Source organism: Callithrix jacchus, chromosome 6 (genome assembly GCF_049354715.1).
Source record: "Callithrix jacchus isolate 240 chromosome 6, calJac240_pri, whole genome shotgun sequence".
NCBI lineage: Eukaryota > Metazoa > Chordata > Mammalia > Primates > Cebidae > Callithrix > Callithrix jacchus.
In genome coordinates, this window is record NC_133507.1 from 123,637,263 (window position 1) to 123,651,616 (window position 14,354).

Genomic DNA, 14,354 nt, shown 5'->3' on the forward strand with positions numbered 1-14,354 from the left:
GGTGAAACAAATTTTACAGATAATCACAGAGACCTCCGAGAAGTATGTTTGATACCACACATGCTTTGATGGTTCTAGTTCATTTATGTGTTTGTTGGAACGCATTGCATATTATACTTTTCTTTCCTTAATCCATTTAATGGGAAGAAAAACCAAGAGAATACATCCAGAAGATATTGGAACTGTATCCATTTTTAAAATTTTTAATTATTCTGCTCTTTTGGAGTTAGGCTATCTAAATTCCAAACCCAGTATTTTCATTTCTGAGAATTTATCCTACACATATAAATACATATATTTTTGAAATGATTGTAAACAAGAATATTTGTTATATTTACAGCAAAAGTGGAAAGAACTAAATGTACATCAATAGAGGTATAATGGGACATTATGAAGCTTTAAAAAGATTTTAAAGGCTCTCTCTGGACTAATTATAGAAGGACCCCCATGATATATTGTTAAGTATTGTGTATTTTCATACTTGCTTCTATATCCATAAAGAAATTCTGAAAGAATAAGCCACAGAATCTAGACAGTAATTGCGTATGTATGAGTCTGTGTGTATGGGGGAAGTTGGGTTGTTGGGATATGGGGGTGTGAAGACTCTTTACTTTTTATCTTAAAATATTTGTGTCAATGTATTACCTATTTAAAAAATTTTAAAATGAAAAATGTTTAAACTTCAGAAATATCTTGAGAGCAGAACATATCAAGATCTGACTTTCTGGGTAGAACTTTCTGCTTCTACACCAGAGAGTAGCATTTACACCAGGAAGATTCAGTTGCATGTAGTAAAGAGGTTGAAAGATATTTTACTGTGTCTGAAAGAAAAGTATGGTCCTGTAAATAAATAAATATAGGACATCTTTTTAAACTTTAAAATAGTATTCCTGACTGGTTATAACCACTGGTCAGTCTTCCAGACTAGCAGTAACTGATATGATTCCACCCCTCACTATTCTAGTCTTTTTAATTTTCAGTATAATCTTATTATTTTTTTTGAGATGGAGTCTTGCTCTGTTGCCTAGGCTGGAGTTCAGTGGCGTGATCTCGGCTCACTGTAACCTCCACCTCCCAGGTTCAGGCAGTTTTCCTGCCTCAGCCTCCTGAGTAGCTGGGACTATAGGCATGTACCACCAACACCTAGCTAATTTTTGTAATTTTAGTAGAGGTAGGGTTTCGCTATGTTGGTGAGGCTATTCTTGAACTTTTTTCCTCAGGTGATTGACTGCCTCACCCTTCCAAGGCACTGGCATTACCTGCATGAGCCTCTGCATGCTACTGTGCTCGACCTATTTCTAGTATAATCTTGTCCTTAGTGTTCCTCATCATGTATTTATTCATGCATTCATTCATTAAACAGGTATTGAATACACACTATGCATGCAAGCTGGTGTGCAAATATTGACAATAAAGAGGTGAACAGGATTTTGTTTTTCATCCTCTTTTTTACCCTCACCCATGAACTCCTGTTGAGGGTGTAAGGGTGGATATGTGGGGAAGGGATATAAGTAGATTGGAATATTGTACTTATGTCAATAATTACAATATTATGACATAAGTACTAACAGTATTATAAAGCATTTTATAAATACTCAAAATTTTGTGACTGAGTTAGGTATTTTTATGTATATTCTCAATATTTAAAAAATAAAACATCATCTTTTGAAAAAGGTGAGAACTATCCTTAAACCTTTGTTTAAAAATGTAAAATTTACTATTTTAATCTTTAAAAAAAAAAGAGTCAGGGTCCCATTTTGTCTCTCAGGCTGGAGTGCAGTGGAGTGGCATGATCATAGCTCACAGCAGCCTCAAACTTCTGGGCTCAAGTGATCTTTCCACTTCAGCCTCCCTGGTAGCTAGAATTTTTCTTGTAGAGACAGGGTCTTGCTGTGTTCCCAGGATGGTCTCAAACTCCTCGCTTCAAGAAATCCTTCTGCCTTGACCTCCCCAAGTGCTAGGATTACAGGTATGAGCCAGCATGCCCAGAGATTAACCATTTTAAAAAATACAAAATTTACTGTCATAGTATATTTACGTGCATGGCTTTAATAGCATTGTGTACATTCACATTGTTGTATAACCAACCTCCAGACCTCTTTGTCTTGCAAAACTGAAACTCTATAGGCATTAAACAACTCACCAATCTCCCCTACTAACCCTTGGCAATTACCATTCTACTTTCTATCTGATGAATTTGACTACTTTAGGTACCTCATATAATAAGGTATCTTTTTGTTACCTTTTTTTTTTTTTGAGATGGAGTTTTGCTCTTATTGTCCAGGCTGGAATGCAGCAGCACAATCTTGGTTCCTGAGTAGCTGGGATTACAGGTGGTCACCATCACGCCCAGCTAAGTTTTTGTATTTTATTTTATTTTCTTTTTTCTTTCTTTTTTTTTTTTGAGATGGAGTCTTGCTCTGTCACCAGGCTGGAGTGTAGTGGAATGATCTCACCTCACCGCAGCCTCTGCACCCACTTCCGAGTAGCTGGGACTACAGGTGTACACCACCACACGGTTAATTTTTGTATTTTTGGTAGAGACAGGGTTTCTCCATGTTGGCCAGGATGATCTCGATCTCTTGACCTCATGATCCAACTGCCTTGGCCTCCCAAAGTGCTGGGATTACAGGCGTGAGCCACCGCACCTGGCCAATATTTTGTATTTTCAGTAGAGATGGGGTTTCACTATGTTGGCCAGGTTGGTCTCGAACACCTGACCATAGGCCATCCACCCTCCTTGGCCTCCCAAAGTGCTGGGATTACATGTGTAAGCCACCTCACCCAGTCCTGGTTACTTTTTAATACTATTTTATGTACTGTTTTTCATAAATGGAGATATGAAAAAGCAGAAGACCACGTAGCTAAGGGAACAAAAAGAAAGGAATAAGATAATTACAAAAGTAAAACCAGTGGTAATTAAGAATACCTCAGGATAATTGCAAAAGTTAAAGGCAGTGGTAATTAAGAACACCCCAGGATTTAAGTAGCAATAGATGGAATTCCTATAATTTAACCTGGAGAGAAAGTTAGAATATAATTAGACTAAGACAAGGTACTAAAGATAGAAATAGATTTAAAGTTGTATTTTAAAGTTTATACATCTCACAAATGGTAAATAAATGTTGATCTTTGGGAATATTACATATCTTACTACACAAAACACCTGAAGTGCTTTGTTTTAAATAAACAAACATGATTACTTTTTCCAGTGTAAAAAATTCATTCTGTAGTTAGTAGTGGGATTCTGCTCATTATTTATAGACTCCTTTGTTTAGATGAAATTGTGTCTATAATTGTGATTAAAAATATGGACACAATTTTTAGAAAACTGAAAGTTATATATATTCATATATACCCATGTAAGATATTACATGGGCAGTAGTAGGCATACTAATGTATTAGTCAGCTGTTACTGATGATACTTCATCAGCAAGCCTCCCTAAGCTCAGTAGTTTTAACAACAAACATTTATTTTCATAATCATATGTCTGTAGATCAGCTGGATTTGGCTGATCTAGGCAGGATTCAGTTTCAGACTTCCGGATCAATTCATATCTTTTTGTCTGGGACCCAGGATCAGTGGGCAACTCAGGACAAGTTCCTATCAGTAATGGATTGCCTGCTTACAAGGAGTGCAAACCCAAGTATCCAAGCATCTTTTAGATTTCTGCTCACTTTATATTTGTCAGCTTCTCATTGGTCAATCAAGTTAAGTAGCCAGATTCAAAGTCAAGGAGAAAGGAGCTACACTCTATCTATCATGAGGCTATGGTAAGAAGGTGGATACATTTTCATTATAGGGAAGGGACAATTTTAGGAAACAAAGAGAGTTACCTTCTAAAGTTAAAAGATGTGTACACACACACACAAGAGATAGTACCAAATATATACTACTCAAAGATATAGGGGTGTGTGTGTATGTGTGTGTGTACATATATAGGTGTATAGTATATATATAAATGTATAGGTGCCAATATGTACGTGTGTGTGTATATACATATATATGTATATATACGTGTATGTATGTGTATATGTATATATGTGTGTATATATACAAAAGATAGAGTTGGATTAAAAATAGAACTTCCTGCATATGCCAGAATTTCTCCAGTGCTTCTAAGCAGGACATGTAAGTGCCTCTGAAACTCATTTGCAGACAGAAATATGTACAGGGAGAAAGAACGTAAAAGAAAAAGAAGGGTAAGGAGTAAGTAGGATTAGGGAAAAGAAGTGCCTGTTTTAGAGATAAAGTAGCAACAACAATTAATCTAAACTCCCCTTAGGGTCATCAGTGCCCTTGATACTCTGTTACTTCCTTACTCTCATTATATAAGGAGTATCGTTTATAGAAACTGAGCAATGTTGTTTTTTCTTTTGGAGACAGAGTCTTGCTCTGTTGCCCAGGCTGCAGTGGCGCAATTTTCACTCATTGCAACCTCAGCTTCCCAGGTTCAGTTGATTCTCCTACCTGAGTAGCTGGGTCTACAGGCATGCACCACCATGCCTGGCTAATTTTTGTATTTTTGGTAGAGATGGGGTCTCATTATATTGGCCAGACTGGTCTGGAACACCTAGGCTCAAACGATCCACCTGCCATGGCCTCCCAAAGTGCTGGGATTACAGGTGTGAGGCACCATGCTGGGCCTGTGCAAATGATTATGGACAGGCTTGAGAAAAATCAGTAACAATCTGAGGGAGACAAATTCTTTTTTTGTGTGTGAGATGGAGTCTTTCCCTGTTGCCCAGGCTGGGGTGCAGTGGCACAATCTTGGCTCACTGCAACCTCCATCTCCTGGGTTCAAGCAATTCTTCTGCCCCAGCCTCTCGAGTAACTGGGACTACAGTCGAGCACTACCATGCCCGCTAGTCTTTGTATTTTTAGTAGAGATGGGGTTTCACCATATTGGCCAGGCTGGTCTTGGACTCCTGACCTTGTGATCTGCCCACCTCAGCCTCCCAAAGTGCTGAGATTACAGACATGAGCCCCACACCCAGCCCTAAAATTCTTTTTAATATCTTTTCACAGAAGACCAGATGTGCATGTTTAGTAGGAGTCTTTTGTCAGATTGTTAAAAAAAAATTACAATAGATATTTTGGGGACAAGAGAACAATTGTGGGAACTCGAAAAGATGAATTAAAGATTTTGGTGGTTTTGGAAATGGATTAAGGATTATTTTCTGAATAGCATTAGTTTCATAAAGCCTTGTCCAGTTTATGCTTAAGATATATTTCCCTCCACTCTTTTTTTTTTTTTTTTGAAACACTGTCACACAGGCTGGAGTGCAGTAGAATGATTATGGCTTACTGTAGCTTCAGCCTCTCAGGCTCAAGCAATCTTCTCACCTCAGCCTACTGAATAGCTGGAACTACATGTGTGTGCCACTACGTCTGGCTAATCTTTTAATTTTTTGTGGAGATGGGGTCTTTGTAGGTTGTCTAGTCTGGTCTTGAACTAATGGGCTTAAGTGATCCTCCCACTTTCGGCTCCGAAAGTACTGAGATTACAGTCGTGAGCCACTGCTCTGAGCCCATCCTATCTCTTTATTCCTAAGCTTTTTTGTCTATTTTGTTCCTACACTGGGTGCATCTCTTTTTTTTTTTTTCCTGAGACAGAGTCTTGCTCTGTCACCCAGGCTGGAGTGCAGTGGCACGATCTCAGCTCACTGCAACTTTTGCCTCCCTGACTCAAGCAATTCTCCTGTCTCAGCCTCCTGAGTAGCTGGGACTATAGGCACCTGCCACCATGCCTGGCTGATTGTTGTATTTTTAGTAGTCACAAGGTTTCACCATGTTGGCCAGGATGGTCTTGATCTCTTGACCTCGTGATCCGCCCACCTCGGCTTCCCAAAGTGTTGGGATTATGGGAGTCAGCCACTGTGCCCAGCATATATATTGTAACTTTAAAGTTTAAAAAACAGAAATCAGGCCGGGCACAGTGGCTCATGCTTGTAATCCCAGCACTTTGGGAGGCTGAGGCAGGTGGTTCACTTGAGGCTAGGAGTTTGAGACCAGCCTGGCCAACATAGCGAAAACCTGTCTTTACTAAAAATACAAAAATTAGCTGGGCCTGGTGATGGGCACCTATAATCCCAGCTACCCAGGAGGTTGAGGCAGGAGAAATCACTTGAACCCTGGAGGTGGAGGTTGTAGTGAGTGGAGATTGTGCCATTGCACTCCAGCCTGGGCAACAAAAACAAAACTTTGTGTCTCAAAAAAAAAAAAAAAAAAAAAAAAGGGAAATCATTGTGGGAAATCAGAAAGCTAGAGCAAGGGAAAAAAACTAGGAAGCAGACCAGCAAAAATTTAGTAGGAAAAAAAACTATTCATTTTTCTCCGAATATCTATCTTGTTTTCCTTATAAGAGAGCAAAGGTTGCTATGATAATTAAAAGACCATGAAATGGATTGAGGGAGTTGCCCGCATGATGCGATTCATGTTTTGTTGTTCAGTCAGTAAATAACTGGAAGGCATAGCTTTCACTTTGATAGTCAGATTATTAGTTCATGGTAATTTTCTGAAAACAGAGGTCTTGAGTATGGATTCTGAATTTAGAATTGTCATCTTGTGGAGCAGTTAGGAAAATTGACGAGAGATCTTTGAGTGACATTCTTTGGTTTGGTTCTATATTGTGAGTCTTGTGAATTTTCTGTATTGTAAATTTTATTTTTAATTTGTTTGTTTTAAATAATGATTATTATAATGACTAGGTTTTCTATTGGTAACAGGCTTAAATGGACGTTTCTTACTCAATTAGGTTATTGGTGTTTTTTAAGAATTATTAAATACTTTTTTAAAAAGTTGTATAGAGTAACAAACACTGTTCTATCATAACTAAAAAGTCCAATCTTAGTACAATAGAGGTAATTAAACTAGAATTATACCAGAAATACTTTGAGAGCATATTTAATGGTATTTTCTTTATACTTTAATAAATGTTTTAATATACAATGGTCTGCAAATTAATTCTTCCATTTTTCTCATATTTTAAAAATTCCCAGTTTATTAAATTTGATCTTTCCGTTTTTTAAGGATTTTATTCCAATCAAATATAATTGTTTTAATTCATTCTTTAATAAAATAAATTGCCGAAATTATCTCTCCTAATTATAAAACAGCCAGTTAAAATACATTCTAAAGAAATTAAAATTGTAAATACTTACGAAGCTAAAAGTTAAGGAGGAGGGGCACTGAATGTCTTGACCATTTTTTCCTGTCTTTTCTAATATTTATCTCTCTCCTTCAGTTTTTCACTGTTTCTTTCATAATTCACTCATCATTTGAGTCATCAAATGCCTTAATTCAATTAGCAAAGTATGAGCTATTTTTCTTTGTTGTTGTTATTTTTTACTTTTTCTTCTGGGCTAGATCTATTAAAAATAATTAACAAGTTACATTTAAACCAGTCTTTCATATTCAGTATTAACTACTTGTTTGAAAAATTAAAACAAGAAATCTGCCCCCTCTCAGTTTGTTTTTAGGGCATTAAATATAAATATTAGTCTGATTATGATTACTGCCATTCCAGACATATTAATTAAAATAAATCAACATTGTTTATTTCCTATAAAAACATTTGTTCAAAATATTGAGCTCCATAATGAATTATAGTACAGAAACAATATTTTAACAATTTGGATTATTTTGCCAGGGAATCCATTTAACTCTGATCACATTGTTTTGGATTTAAATGTTTTTCTCTACTTGTATGAAAAATACATTGCTTGAAAACTACAAAAACTAATCCCCAATTTGCCTTTCTACAGAGTGGTAAAAGATTAAGGAGCTGTCATAACCACTGGTGTGTTATATTTAAGCTTCTCTTTGCCGCTTGCTGCACGTGTAACAGTGTTGTTCTTTCTTTGACACAGACCCAGACAAAGGCCTAGTGTAGCAAGGAAACAGACAGAATGCCTCCATTAGCGGCACCGGCCTGGCTCCAGGATTTGTAAACAGAAACATCCCAGGCTCCAATGAGACAGACAGAGGTTCCCTGTCTGTTCTGCATTCAGGAAGTCCTTGCTTGTATAAGCCCAGCTATTGCACACAGGCACATAGCAGTGTTTACATTTGGCTAAGTATTTTACTGAGAAAACTAATAGGGAAGAAAAAGAGGGTTTATTAGAGGTAGGAGAACAAGGCAATTCAGGTATAACATACATGTAGTATATGTTATATAATGATTAAGTGGAACTCGTATAATAATGAGAGAGAGATTCACTCTGATGAGGCAGAGGAATTTATCTTGATCACTGCTGTTTTTGCAGTCTATCTCAAAGTGTGTGGCCCACTAGAAAAAGGGAGTTTTTTTTTTTTTTTAAGAAACAGACAATAAAAAATAGGAGTTTCTAGTTAAAGGCCTCTTTTATTGCACATACATGTGAATACCCATATTGAAATATTTTACTGGCAGTTTTTCAGGGATCTCATATTTTTAGACTATGTGACATAGCCTTGCAAAGTTTTTATTTGAAATTTAACCAGTCATGGTTTATAATGAAACGGGAAAAGTTCCCTTGTCCTCCTTGCAGGGCATGTGATGTGGGATGTAGCTTGTTTCTTCAGTGCCCCACTACTTAAACCTCTAGGGGAGCATACAGATAGGCAGGCTGTGGGGCTCTGACACCACAGCAGTGTCTAGGGGTGAATGTTTACAGCTCCTGAAGTCTCAATGGTCATGTGTTACAGGGTGTTCTTTTGGTTTGCCATCTATAGGTGGCTTGTAGTAGCTCAGTTAGACCCTCTTCCTTATCACAAGGACAGAGGGATTTCTGTATCCCAGTGTTTCCTGTCTTGGTGACAGAATCGGATCACACTTGGGCTTGGACAATGAATGCAAGGTTTATTAGTAGAAGTAGCTCTCAGCAGATGGGGCAGCCAGAAGGAAGATAGTCTTTCCCTGGAGTTGGGTTGCTCGGTGGCCAGGGTCTCCTCCATCTGCCCCAGCCAAACTGCGTCATTTGGTTGATGGCCTGCCGGTGCCTGCGGTGTGCTCTTCTGGCGCCTGTTGGTGTGCTCTTCTGCTAGACTGTCCCTCTCGACAACCAGCAGCTTGCGTCTTCTGCCAGTGTGCTCCTCTTGATGTCTGGCCTGCTTGTGTGTCTGCCTGCTAGAGTTTTGGGCTTTTACAGTCCCAGGATGGTGGTGTGGTGGGCCATGGTGGTTTTGGAAATGCAACATTTGGGAGGGAAAGCGGAAGTGCCTGTTTTTACGTCTGTGGGGGTGGAGGCCTAGCCAGGAACCCATGTTTCTCTACCCAGCGCTTCCCCCCCTCCTTCTGTATTATTTAAAGAGTCCACCCTCTTCCCTTCCCAGCACTATAACATGTTTAAAATCTGTTTTTTTAATCCTCTCCAATGTATGAATTAATAATGCATGTTTTAGATTTTGAATTAATGAATATTTAATGTAAAACTTTTGTTGCATTTTCTTTTATAAATTTGAGAATAAAAGCAAAGAATGCTGAGCCTTCAAAAAGCTGTATGAGAAGACTCGTAATACAAAGTTTTGGAAGTAGAAGGACCTTAAAAGTCACTTATGAGGTCACTTATTTTTGTTTTATCGTTTAATGTATTTTAATAACAGGAATAACAGGAACAGCAAAAAAACAGCATTAAAAACATGTCCTTGCCAGGTGCGGTAGCTCTCGCCTGCAATCCCAGCACTTTGGGAGGCTGAGACGGGTGGAACACAAAGTCAGGAGATGGAGACCATCCTGGCCAACATGGTGAAACCCTGTCTCTACTAAAATACAAAAAATTAGCCAAGAGTGGTGGTGCATGCCTATAGTCCCAGCTACTCCAGAGGCTGAGGCAGGGGAATCACTGGAACCTGGGAGGCAGAGATTGCAGTGAGCTGAAATCACACCACTGCACTCCAGCTTGGCGAGACTCCGTCTCAAAAAACAAAACAAACAAAAAACCATGTACTTGAATGTAGGACAACTCAAAAAAGTGTAGTGAACAGATGGAACCTATTGTATGATTAAAATGCTGCAAACATAATTTATTTGCTGTCAATAAGAAATTTACTTATTTTCCCAAAAAATTGCAGGCATTGTCCAGAAAAATTTAACAGGTTTATTTATAATTGTTATGGCTAGGTGTGTGGTTTATGCCTGTAATTCCAGCACTTTGGGAGGCAAATGCAGGCAGATTGCTTGAGCCTGGGAGTTTGAGACCAACTTGAACAACATGGCGCTACCAAAAATAAAAATTAGCCAGATATGTTGGCTCATGGCTGTAGTCTCAGATGTTTGGGAGACTGACTAAAAATCCTACAAGCAGGTAAGGTGGATGCTACAAAATCTTTGTATGAAAGCTCACATATGTTTTTTAGGGAAGTCCCTTAGGGTTTTAAGTCTGTTTTCTGTAACTTTACATTCATTTACAACGTTAGGCCTTTCGTTTTCAAACCCCATGCTAGATTCTAAAAAACACTAAGACAACAAGCACATTGACAAATTAAAAACAATAGACAAAGAATGAGCTGGAAAACTGGAAAATCAGACAAAATAACTTTAAAGAACTCCAGTGATCTGAGAATTTCTAACAGGCCCTGAGAATATCACCCTAGACTAATTGATACTCAAAATGGTAACTCTAGTCTTGTAGGTGTTCAGTATATTTAGGGGAGCAGGAAAGATGCTTTGTATTCTTTTTTTTTTGAGACAGAATTTTGCTCTATCACCAAGCTACAGTGCAGTGGCGCGATCATGGTGTATTTCAACCTCCGCCTCCCGGGTTCAAGCAATTCTCCTGCCTCTGCCTCCCAAATAGCTGGGATTATAGGCACCTGCCACAATGCCCAGCTAATTTTTGTGTTTTTAATAGAGACAAGGTTTCACCATTCTCATCAGGCTGGTCTTGAACTACTGACCTTGTGATTTGGCCGCCTTGGCCTCCCAAAGTGCTGGGATTACAGACGTGAGCCACTACACGCTGCCAATGCTTTGTATTCTTAAGAGCATTTCATGATGAAAAATGATTCACATTAAAAAAAAAAAAATTTAATTGCAAGGTACTCATTTGCCTTACTCCCTGTGATCAATTTCAAAGATTATTCAAAGCTTTTAAGCGCTAGCTCTTCACCATTGTTTCAAGCTGGTCCAGCCTTTGGCCTGTGGGCTGCATGCGGCCCAGGACAGCTTTAAGTGCAACCCAACACAAATTCGTAAACTTTCTTAAGACATTACAAGATTTTTTTGGTGATTTTTTTTTTTAGCTTATCAGCTATTGTAGTGTTAGTGTATTTTATGTGTGGCCCAAGGTAATTCTTCTTCGAGTGTGGCCCAGGGAAACCAAAAGACTAGAGTCCCCTGCTTTAGATAATCAGTATTTGACTGTTCCACTAGTTTCCTAAAGAATATCTTCAATTAGTTCATATGTAGAATGTATATAGTATCTCACATTTCTATCCTAGTAGTATTTTACATGGTTTGTCTACACCTGACATGTATAGAAGATGTCACTGAAGGCTGTCTTTTTTCTTTTCTTTTCTTTTTTTTGAGACAGTCTTGCTCTGTCACCAGGCTGGAGTGCGGTGGCATGACCTCAGCTCACTGCAACCTCTGCGTCCTGGTTTCAAGCAATTCTCCTGCCTCAGCCTTCTGAGTACCTGGGACTACAGGCATGCACCACCATGCCCAGCTAATTTTTGTATTTTTAGTAGAGACAGGGTTTCACCATGTTGGCCGGGTTGGTCTCGATCTCTTGACCGCATGATCCACCCGCCTCGGCCTCCCAAAGTGCTGGGATTACAGGCATGAGCCACCTCGCCTGGCCTATCTTGTTTCTTATGCCAGATAAAACTGGCACTTATTAGGTTGGTGCAGAAGTAATTGCTGTTTTGCCATTAAACATAATTAAAAGTTTAACAGCAAAAACTGCAAGTACTTTTGTACTAACCTAATGTATGCTATAAGGCATGTTTAAATCACACCCCTTACAACCTTTATCTCTTATGGTTCAACTACTATTTTTAAGACTGATATTCTCATCATAACTCTATGAGGTTTTCTTCTTGGCAGTAGAAGAAATGAAATGATTGCAGAAGCTGTTGAGTTCTACTGCAAAGTAAGGGAGCTTTTTCATTTAGAATGTCGGCCTCTGTTTTTCTATGGGTATCACCCACAAAGAATTTGTTCCTATTATTTATTTTAGAGATATTAATTTTGTGGAGTAAAATATGGATCTTTTTCAGGAAAAAAAACTACCTGGTTGTGTGTATATGTATTTTTAACTTCAACTTTTATTTTGGATGCAGTGGGTATATGTGCAGGTTTATTAAATGGATGTATTGCATTTATGCTGAGGTTTAGGGTATGAATAATTCTATCACCCAGGTAGTGAGCACATTACCCAATAGGTAGTTTTTTTCAGCCCTTATCCCCTTTTGTTTTTCCCCCATCTGGTAGCCTCCAGCATCTGTTGTTTCCATATTTTTGTTCAAGTGTACCCAGTGATTAGCTACCACTTATTTGATAGTATTTGATTTTCTATTCCTGCATTAGTTCATTTAAGATAATGTCCTCCAGCTGCATCCACATTGCTGCAAAGGACATAATTTTGTGCTTATTTATGGCTGTGTAGTATTCCATGGAGTATATGTAACACATTTTCTTGATCCAGTCTGCAGTTGATGGGCACCTGGGTTCATTCCATTTGTTGGAATTAACTATTGTGAATAGTGCTGTGATGAACATATAAGTGTGTGTGTCTTTTTGGTAGAACAATTTATTTTTATTTTTTGGATATGTATCCAGTAATAGGATTGCTGGGTTGATTATATATTTTTTAGACTAGCCAATACTTTGTAATCTGGAGGTGTCATTAACAAAATCATTCACTACGTAGGTATTGCTGAACAGACATACGCATGTGAGATGCATTCTTTGATTGACAACTGCATTTATACCTTATAGAATCTGTTTGCAATTTTATTGTTGGCTCTGAAGGTTAGCTTCAAGCTACTGCTTATAAAGAGCATCCCAGACCTTTTGGGTTCTTACCGGGCTGATCTGTCTGCCTCTGTGGCTTTTTCTTTCTTTCTCTCTCTCTCTCTGTCCTTCTCTCTGTCTCTTTTTTAGCCAGTCAAATTTAGTAGTTGGGAGTTGTGTACCAACCTTAGTGACACCAATGTTAGTAAGTTTTGGTAAACCACTACCATTGGACCAGCTGTCTGTGGTTTTTCAACAACCCACACTATGCAGAATAGTTTAACTGTACTTAAGAACATCGTTTAAATGGTTTGTTCCCTTTCCTTGTTTGCTTCTTTAGTTAATTCTAAAGAAATCAGTGGATTATCCTGATGTTGATAATTCTTCCAAGACGTAAATAGTCAGTATATTTGAATTATTATGTGCCTGCTTTATTATTCTTTTAATATTTGAGAATAAGGAGAGATAAAAGGATAATAGCTTATCTTTGGGGTAAACCTCTTCGCCATTTAATACAAACTAGTTTCAGTGGTTACAATATGAAATATATATGAAATAATTAAGATGCCTGTGGTATGTTTAGATTTTTGTAGACAAAGGAAAATAGGTTGAAAATTGTCATTATTTTATTATGCATTTTGTTTAATACTAAGTTTAAGTAGACTTTTTGTTTCTGTGGTAAATCTTATGTATCATATGCCAGAATTTTTTTTTTTTTTGAGAAGGAGTTTCGCTCTTGTTACCCAGGCTGGAGTGCAATGGCGTGATCTTGGCTCACCACAACCTCCGCCTCCTGGGTTCAGGCAATTCTCCTGCCTCAGCCTCCTGAGTAGCTGGGATTACAAGCACACGCCACCGTGCCCAGCTAATTTTTTTTGCATTTTTAGTAGAGACAGGGTTTCATCATGTTGACCAGGATGGTCTCGATCTCTTGACCTCGTGATCCACCCACCTCGGCCTCCCAAAGTGCTGGGATTACAGGCTTGAGCCACCGCGCCTGGCCTTGCCAGAATTTTTTTTAACTCTCAGACCTTCAGAACAGCTGGGATCCAAAAAAGATAAAGGATAATTCCTTATTGATATCAAAGCAGGAATATTCTGTACCCATTTAATAAAGGAAATATCAATACTTCATACATTAAAACTGGTACTCCATCGTGAACTCCTAAAGAGCAAGAAGTGAATTCTTCTGTTTCTGTTTTTTTTTTTTTTTTTTTTTTTGCTTTTTCTTTTTTCTTTTTTTTGAGATGGGGTCTTGCTTTGTCACCCAGGCTGGAGTGTAGTGGCTTGATCTTGGCTCATTGCAACCTCTGCCTCCCAGGTTCAAGCGATTCTCCTGCCTCAGCCTTTTGAGTACCTGAGACTACAGGCCCTTGCCACCACACCCAGCTAATTTTTGTATTTTTAGTAGAATTG

The 14,354-nt window shown here is 38.3% G+C and overlaps 1 protein-coding gene across 1 annotated transcript in view; it reads left to right on the forward strand.

The window, feature by feature from the left end:
* The window catches only part of BMPR2 (bone morphogenetic protein receptor type 2), a 173,377-nt gene that overhangs the window by 95,520 nt on the left and 63,503 nt on the right, over window positions 1-14,354 (forward strand). The window lies entirely within an intron of this gene.